The sequence below is a fragment of the Hippopotamus amphibius genome, chromosome 4 (genome assembly GCF_030028045.1).
Source record: "Hippopotamus amphibius kiboko isolate mHipAmp2 chromosome 4, mHipAmp2.hap2, whole genome shotgun sequence".
Classification (NCBI taxonomy): Eukaryota; Metazoa; Chordata; class Mammalia; order Artiodactyla; family Hippopotamidae; genus Hippopotamus; species Hippopotamus amphibius.
In genome coordinates, this window is record NC_080189.1 from 151,186,755 (window position 1) to 151,196,206 (window position 9,452).

At 32.6% G+C, this 9,452-nt stretch overlaps 1 non-coding gene across 1 annotated transcript; it reads right to left on the minus strand.

Annotated features, from left to right (window-relative positions):
• Positions 1-6,766: 6,766 nt before the first annotated feature.
• On the minus strand, positions 6,767-6,835 carry LOC130852889 (small nucleolar RNA SNORD2). The gene has a single exon (XR_009053590.1). It is a non-coding gene; the product is annotated as a small nucleolar RNA SNORD2 (small nucleolar RNA).
• Positions 6,836-9,452: the final 2,617 nt, after the last annotated feature.

Sequence of the window (9,452 nt, forward strand, 5' to 3'; positions counted from 1 at the left end):
AACACTACCACTCTGTAAAAAGGATTGTCTAATTCGTTAGGAAAGGGGGTTTAGTTTTAGATACAAACTAACAGCCAAGAATTAGCAAGCAAATATATAAACATTAAACATAATCTCTAATTTTACATAACTGAGATGTTTATAGTTTCACAAAGCCACACCTCACGACATGTTACAGGACATTTTGTTTTGGTTTTGCTTCTTTGAGTATAATGTAAGATTTTCCTTATTAAGGCAAAAGAGTTCATTTAAATACTACTTGCCTTTTAAAACTAGGGGGAATGAAAACTACCCAACACCTCTCTCCAGCCAAGTTTCCTGTCACTTCTTTCCTCTCTCTCCTGGGGTGGAGCTACAGAGCTGTACCTACTTACTATTGCTTCCTGCCCTCCAGGGCTGTGAAGGCAATGAATCAAGGTTGTGGAAGTTGCCTTCTCCTGCCTTTACAATTTATGTGATTAGGCTGCAAATCTGAAAATGAAGGGGAAATCTAGATAGATATATTAAAATAAGGATAGGGTTTTCTAGAGCAGTCAGCACCAATTAAAAGGAAAAATAATAGACTAAGTAAATATATTTACTCTAGTTGAGAACAAAAATATGAACAAGGCATAAAAATTGATTAAAAAAATAAACATTTGAAGTTTTCTAGGTGAGGTGAGTAGAAATGGAAGTAATTTGATAGGTTCAAATAACTTGATTAAATGAATTCAGTTAGAGCTACAGAATGCCTAATGAAACAACTTTTATGAACATGCCATGGATATGCAAAAATACGTGAGATAATATACCAACGTTCATATTCTAAAAAAGTGGGAAGAGAGGCTGGTGGTGGTTGGCAACTTTCTCATTGGTTAAACAATACCTGTTCCTCTACATCACTAGTTAAGGAACTTCTGTATTTAATAGATCTCTGGAAAATTCCCCAAAGAACCAGTGTAACAATTAAACATAAAGCTTGTCGTTGTTAACAAAACACTAAGTTAGCACCAACCAGAAGAGAAAACCTGAGTGTGTATGTGCGCACATAGTTGAGAATAAAGCAATTTGGTATATTTCTTAATTCTAAATGGGTATTATGAGTAACACGTTTGTTTGTTTGTTTGTTTTGCCATTAATCTACTTTGATCAGTTCCTCATCTTTCCTAACCACCCCCTCCTCCTTGGTAACATGCTTCTCAGTGATACAAGCCCAGGATCTGGAGGCACCTTAGAATGGACAATGCCTAAGATCCCAGGGTACCAAAAGGCTCTGTGGGAACATATCCTTATGGATTGTCTCCTATCTCCTGATACCTGAGGTGCAGTAAAGGGTGACAGGATGAATACCAGGGAACTGAAACAAAAAGAGTTAGGTTTGGTGTTAAGAACTTGAAGCTGTGACCCAGATTTGGAAAGTTATAAACCACCCATCCCAGGACTCTCAGTAATCCCATTACCCATTTCATTAGCACTCTTTTACTCTGCTAAATGCTTTATAGATATAATTTCAATCAATCCTCACAGCCTTATGAGGTAAGTATTCTAATTTTTCAGATGGGGGACGGAGGTTCAGAGAGACTGAGTCTTTTTCCTGAGATTTGAAACTAGGCCTATTTGATTTCTACATGCCTGTACTTAACCACTAAGCTACATATTGCATCTAACAAGAAGTATAAAGAAAAGCCTTTTCAGCTGAGTAACACATGTGACAAAGTTCAGTAACATGTGACAAGGCTCCTGTGAGACTCTGCTTCTTGTTCATCATTTGTCATCTACTGTGCTTGGTAAGGTAGCTGGTAATGGTACCTAATGAACACGTTGAATAATGTGAAAAGATATCAGTCAGAAACAATATTTTTATTTGAGCAGATCATTCAAAATGATGTTTTAGAAATAAATACTAAATACTCTTAAGTTTTAATTTTCCTTTATTTAAACTTAAAACATTAAGTGGTACATCAGCCATTGTTTCAGGCTCATGATAGGTGCTCAACTAAAAATTGAGTTCAACTTCTATATTTCTACCTCTGTGACTCTTTGCCCCTCTGTTTTCCCTATTCCTAACCTTTATGTTTTAAACTCTCCTGCCAGTCACCATTTCCTTTTCTTGGTTATGAGACTGATAAGCTGACTAACTCAAATCACCTGAAAATCTACCCCCAAAAACTCAGGACCCCAGAGTTATCAGTTTTCCTCTTTTTGCCTTAACAGATGATGTGTATAAGAAATTTTTCATGTTTGGCTAAAAAAACAAAACAAAATCCCTAATTATCATATTGTAATTGATTAAAGTTTATAGAGCAATCTAAGTTTGTCCAAAAACAAAAGCTGGTTATTCTAGCCATTTATAATTCAATTTACCAAAAATATCTATGTACTTCTAGTGTAAACTTACAATCTTACTTGTAAAAGAAATGAAAGATAATTTCAGGAAACAACAGTTGTATATCCACCCTAACCTAGCAGCAAACTTTTAAGAAATGAATACTCTAATGGTTTAAGTGAAACAACACCCCTCCCAATCTGATTTTAAGTTCATGCATCTATTGCCTGATTTCTAAAACGTATACAATAGGTTTTACTATTTCTGTTAAATCTACTACTTTAATGATCTCTCTATCATCTGCCAAATGTTCTTGTTTTTAAAGTGAGAACAGAAGAATAAAATGGTGACAATTCCATAGATAATTTTTATATAATCACTTAGGTGGCCCACTTTCATTGCCTTCTATCAAACTCAAGGACATATTCCTTTGTTACCTACGGGAAGAGTCTCATAATAAGATCAGGTGAAATTTAGCTGCTTGTAAATTTATATGCTGGCAAGAGACAAAAGTGCAAGGATTTAGAAGGTTTGTATCTAAATATTGGTAAATATAAAAATTAAATGACAATAGCTTATAAAGTCATGCTAATTTTGAATCAATTTAATACCACTTACACATTTATATGCACATGCTTTGTTGACTTTTGCATTAAGAAGTTAAATCCATTTAAGTTGTTCCCTTACTACATTTAAGAGGACCAAATCATTGAGGTCCATTATTAGTAACAGAAGTGTTCATCCTTTCTATCAGAGTCCACCACAGATCACTAGTAGGCAGGAAGCCATTTATAATTTTTCTCATCATCTTACTCATTTGTTGACAAAAAAGATGGTGTGAAGATTACAGTTCACTACTTGGCTCTGAATTAAATGTATCAATGTACTAATCACCATTGTAATAAGTAAGAAATCACAGGAAACTAGGGCCAAAGGATGACAAAAATGTAAAAGACATGATTTCATGAGTCAGGAATATTAATAATTTTATGTGAGAAAATTTGCATAACTGTACTTACCTATTTAAGAACAGAATAGTTAGGTAGACAGCTCATGAAATCCCAGTTAAGCTTTATTTTAAAAGTTAAGGATAAAAAAAAAGTTACTATGTTGTTTTTATTCTACTTAAACCAATTGCTATACCAATCAGAATCAGCACAGCTCATTTTTCAATGACAGAAATATAAACATCCAGATCATGAAAGTCATTGTTTCTTTTAAATGCTTATGTGTTTGTTCCTCAACGCGGAAAAAGTCAATTTAAGAGACAATTTCTTATTTACAAAATTAGGGCAAAGCATTGTTGCAAAAAATATAATTCTACCCAGAATCCGTGGGGCAGGTTAGGAGGGTGATGAACTTAGGAATTTGAAGGAAAGCACCTCCTCTTTGTGTGTGTGTGTGTGTGTCTATTTTTATTTGCAGTGTAAAACACTTAATATTTGAAGAGAACAATGTTAACTTGATGGCTGAAGGCACTCAGTAAAAAGACGAACTTAGATCTGTTTCATTCAGAGATTTGCTATTAACAAGTACATTGTAAAATTATTTTATTTGAAGGAAAACACTTTTTAACTGCTTCCTTCCTCCCTACTTTCCTCTACCTGGCTGCTCTCCTATCTTTTTGTTATATATTTATGAGCCCTACCCATTCTAGGTTAGCTCATGCAAGCAAAAAAAACGTTGCCCCAATAGCTGAAAAATTATATTGGTAAAAAGAACACCTTATATTTAAAGGGTACAGTGAGTTACATTGGGGAAGAAATTAAATAAATCTAAGTTCTAGGATCTGTGCTTTTGTTCCCATACTTTGTTCTACTAACAGTATGCTGGCCTGGTGCCAAAAGTCATGAAATTCTGACCTAAGAATTATGTTGTATCTTGTAGAGCAGTCAACTTGTAATATTATTTTTCTTGAGTTTTGTCTTTTTCTGTGTGGCAGTGGTCAAATAGGGCCTTCTAAACCTCTGGAGAAGTGAGATCTGAATTTGGAGAGGACATGGGGAAGAATCAATCTTCAACAGATAATCTTTAAATCCAGACCCAGGAATATCAGATCTGAAGTGACACCATCTTTTCTGTCTTCTGACAAACCTCATCAACCCCAAAAGTTCCAGTTGCAAGGATCCAAGAAAACTCAGTAAAGATCACTTTGGAATCACTTTGTTGTGACAAAATCGATTCATGGTGACTCTCCTATTATTTGTGAAAAATCTGCTCAAGAAAAGTAACTAGAATATTCATATGACATCAGTGGTTACAGCTACACTAAAATGAACTTTACGTGCTGACTTATCTTCAGGAGTCCCTCCTAAAATAAAAGGGCTTGCTAGGCTACTATAAATACATTACAAAGTGAGATAATCATATCTGTGTAAACACATATAATTCTAAACTCAAAATAAATGGAATTACAGTGTACATATAATGAAATGTAGTTAGTTTCAAAAATTTCATCCCAAAATCTGTAGTTTAGAATACAAATAAAAAGATGTGGGAATTTCCCTTGGCAGTCCAGTGGTTGGGACTTCACCTTCCAATGAGGGGGTGAGGGTTCAATCCCTGGTCAAGGAGCTAGGATCCCACATGCCTCGCAGCAAAAAAGCCAAGACATAAAAATGGAAGCAATATTGTAATAAAATTCAATAAAGACAAAAAAAAATGGTCCATATCAAAAAAATCTTAAAAAAAAAATGTTGTTACAGAGGAAAAATGTGTAAGACCAATATTTTACCAAGAAAAGATAATCTAGTTATTGCTTACTGTAATGTAACATTTGCCTTTCTTCTTTTTTCACTGTATATACCAGTCACAAACTTGATTATTAAGAGTAATGAGGCTCCCTTTTAAGTCTGTTACTTGAAGGAAAAACAGAAATGGTATTACTTCAACAGTGGTATATTTTCACAAATCACAGACAACAAAGAAGAATGCATCTTAAGACATTATTTTCTTCTCAATTTAGCAATGTAACCTAGTAAGGCAGAATAAGCTTCTGTTAAACATTTATTCTTGGTATTAATATAAAATACCATGCTTCTCAGCTTTTAAATTTCAAGATAAAATTCAACTAAGTATTGAATGAAACAATGGTTAACATGTTTAAAAAACTTTCATGGGAAAATGAAATGTTTGATATTTTAACCTGAAGATAGACTCACATGCACATTTCTCAACCATACGAATCTTACAGCCGTATTATTTCCATACTGTGAATATATTTGTAGTTTTACTTTTGGTTAACTGCATACCCAACTCAATAGCATCATCATAATTATTATTATTATTGTTTCTTCTGCAATATCAAGATGTTATAAATTTTCAGAAATGTTTGTTTTTATGCCTATGTCTTCAAATGTCTTAATAAGGAGTTGCACAAAGGGCTAATTTAGAGTATATATAAAAGCAGATGCAGAATTTAAGTCATTTCACATCTTTAGCTATAAAGTAGGATGATAACACGAATATTCAATCTAATAATTAGACTAACAAAATCAGAAAGAGTTAATTAGAATGTGGAAATGGGCACAGGGGTGAAAAGGGAGACAAGAAATCCACTAAAGATTTCAAATTCATATGAATTCACCTGCTTTAAGAGAAATAAATAAGCTTAGAGAAGTGTTAGAGTCAAAAACAATAACTATAGCTAGTCTCTTCTAGAAACATGAAGAAGCATATAGAACTGCAGACTTCTAACAAATAAAAAGATAAGTGAATACTATCAATAATTAAAGATGCTAGATCAATATAGTAGAAACTCAACAGATAATTTTTGATTTACTGGTGGAATTAGATTTGCAAAAGAAATATGGCTTAAATTTTGACTGTACTAAACTACAAATGTAATGAATTACAATAATTATAAGTGATATAAATGCATTCTATAATGTGATTGTTTTCTGTATATTAGTATAAAATGGAGTTATTGGGTTACATAGAGAATTTTTGTTAAATTTTTTAATCCATTGCTTTACGTAATAAAATTTCCTCCTCTATGTTCAGAAGTTAAAATGTCTGTATATTACTTTTATTTATACTGTACTTCTCCAACCTAGCTCTTTTAAAAAAATTATTTGAAAAGTTATCAATTCCTTTATTCTATAATACCAAAATAATAAGGTATCTGATATAGCTAATTATGGTATTCCTGAGCAGCTTAAGAAGTACATAAAGAATTAACTAAAATTTTTATTTCCAAATCCTAGTTTCTTTCAATATAGAATGACTTTTCAATATAGAAAAGTACTATCTCATGGCAAACATAAATGGTAACAAATCAGGTTTCCTCATAATATAAAAATAAATAATTATTTATAAAAATCCCCTGACATAGTATTTAGTTCTTTTAGAGGGTTAATCCATTTCTCAAAATAATTTATTCAGAGAAATAACTTCTTCACCAACATAATTCAGTTTGTTCCTTTTCAGTTTAAGAGTTTAATAAGCTGTTTTTCTTTTTTCAAGTGATCAGCAATGAGTTTTCTCTTCATTTCAGGTAAGTCCTGATAGATAATCGCCATAATTTCACAGAAGTTAATAAGTATTAGCAATAATGGCATGTTGAATCTGATCCTCCACGTTTAAGACAACAGCTTCACTTCTTTCAGATTATTTCAGACTATTCCACAAGGATCTATCCTCGAGGTTAGTATTCTACAAAACTAAAGAAGGTACAATTTGTCTACTATTGCACAGATTCACTTCTTTTCTGGAAAAGCGTCTCTTCCATGTTTGGGACCCTTAGCCTTCCATACAAGGCATGGTAATGTCCTACCCCAGGCTACTGTGTACCTACAGTTCAATTAGAAATTTTTAAGACTGAGTTTTTTAAGACTCAGAGAAACAGATGGTGAAATTTTTCCTCTAGTGACAGGTGATTGGGGAAATGTTTTGGGACAAGGGACATCCAAAGAATTATAAAATGGCAGTATTTACAGAGATCTTAAATATAATAACTAGTTGAACTCCAGTCTGCTGATAGGTCCTCAAATTACAGGCTGCTACTGACTACCTTCTCTTCAGGCCAACATTACATCTCCAAAACAATCCACAACCTTTACAAAGGTCTGCGGGTTGAGAGGGTTCCAGAAAATCTGTAAATTTTTTTCCTAGTAATTCTGGAAAAAAATGTATTCTTGCTCAGTTAGTTTCCTTAGGGCAGGCCTGACTACCCAAGCACACAGTTTTAGACCTCATCTCATTCATCTTTGTACCTTAGGTACAAATATTTTCAGATGTGAGCTTGTTTCAACTTTTGGTCTCTGCAGTATTATTTGGTACAGAAATATAAGAGGTAGGCAGAGAATCTTCCTCTTACACAAGAAAAAAGCGAAGTTATTATTTCCAGGTTTTTTTTGTTAAATAAGGTCTCAGGTCACTTTTAATAAACATTGAACTAGTGAGTTACTGCTGTTTTCCAGGTATTCTTCTGAGTTTGAGGAATTAATCAGAGAAAATATGATACATATTAAAGCTCTTGTTTTTTCCAGACTGTGTAAAATCTCAGTCTTTGGATTTTAAAAACATTTTGAAACACCCTAGTATTTATAATCTGCCAAACAGATTTCACCTGTTGAAAATCAATAGTACCTTCTATGTAAATAGTAGGATTAGTGAACTTTTTTCAGTTGAATGCTAATAGTCAAGCTTTAAAAATCAATGGTAAAAGTACAAGAAAATTTAGAAAAATTACCGATAATCCTATCCTCTAGAGATAACCAATTTTGATGCAATTTTCATATATATATGATTATACTGCATATAGGATAAGATACAAAAGTCTTATATCTTATTTTTCCACTTAATTATACCAAGAACATTTTCCTGTGTCATTAAAAATCTTGTAAACAATTTTTAGGGCTACATAATAATTCATGGTTATAACTCAAATCATCATTTTTTATTGTCAGATATTTAAGACATTTCCCTTTTATCAGTGTTATCATAAATAATATACCTGAATGTCCTGTTATTTCCTTAGGATAAATCCCACAGAGTAATGCTAAATGAAGGGTACGATCATAATTAAGGTCAAGAAAAAATATTGTCACATTGCCCTCCAGAAAGATTGTACTAATTTACATTCCCACCAGTAGGGTTTACCTGTTTTGCTGCACCATTACTGCCATTGATGAATAATATTTAATCATAAATTTGCTAATCTGACCATTTTTAATGGGCTACATGTTTAATGAATTATGAGCCACAATCATCAAATAGAAAAGAACATATTTTTAAAATCAATACAAATAAGGAAAAACATAAACACTTCAAGAATGGTCAGTATATGATAGTGTTCTAAGACTGCAAAAGTTTATTTCATATAAAATAAAAATGCAAAAATGTCTTTTTGGGAAAAGCTCAGGATGCCATTTAAAGTATGAAACTTATGAAACACCAATTTACTAGGTGAAAAGTTAGAGCAGAAAAAATACATATAGCTAATGAAAATACAGATAAAATTGCTACTGTGGTTTCAGAAAGCTGTATTAAAGATGAATCTGGTAGTTAGATTGCAAGATTTATTTGTAATAAGTGTGCATAGAGATAGTACATAGTTACTATACAAAAGAACCTCTCCCTCTTGAAGCTCTAATTTTAGTGTTTGTGGGTAACAAACTGGCATATCTGCTTTTTTGCAATCTCGCTTTGCTTCAGGTAAGTGTGTGAGGACTGTCTGAATACAAGAGATCCGAAGAGTTTTTCTCACAGTTCTCTTCTGCTTTCAGTTGTAGTTGGGAACCTGTCTCTAAATCACATATTAGTTCTACAAAGAATTTGTTTTGCTCTCCAGCCCAATAATTCCCTCCACCCCCCTTTTTAACTACATAAAAGACAAGAATTTCTAAGAATAAAATCAAGAAACCTGTACTCACAATTTAAGGCAACTTCAATAGAAACTTTTGGGTTTGACCTTTGTTTTCCTAATTAAAGGAAAAAAAAATTTTCCTCGTTCAAATTTTTTCCTTATCTTTTTTCATGGAAAAAGAGATGTGAATTGTGAAATGAGATTAACAAATTAACAGCAAATGTATTTTTAAAAATTGGAAGTTACACAACTAGATAAAAGAAACTTAAATGTCCATTGATTGACTTTATAGGATTCAGCCAACATTATTTCTTGGTCACAGATAACTTTCCTATCTCT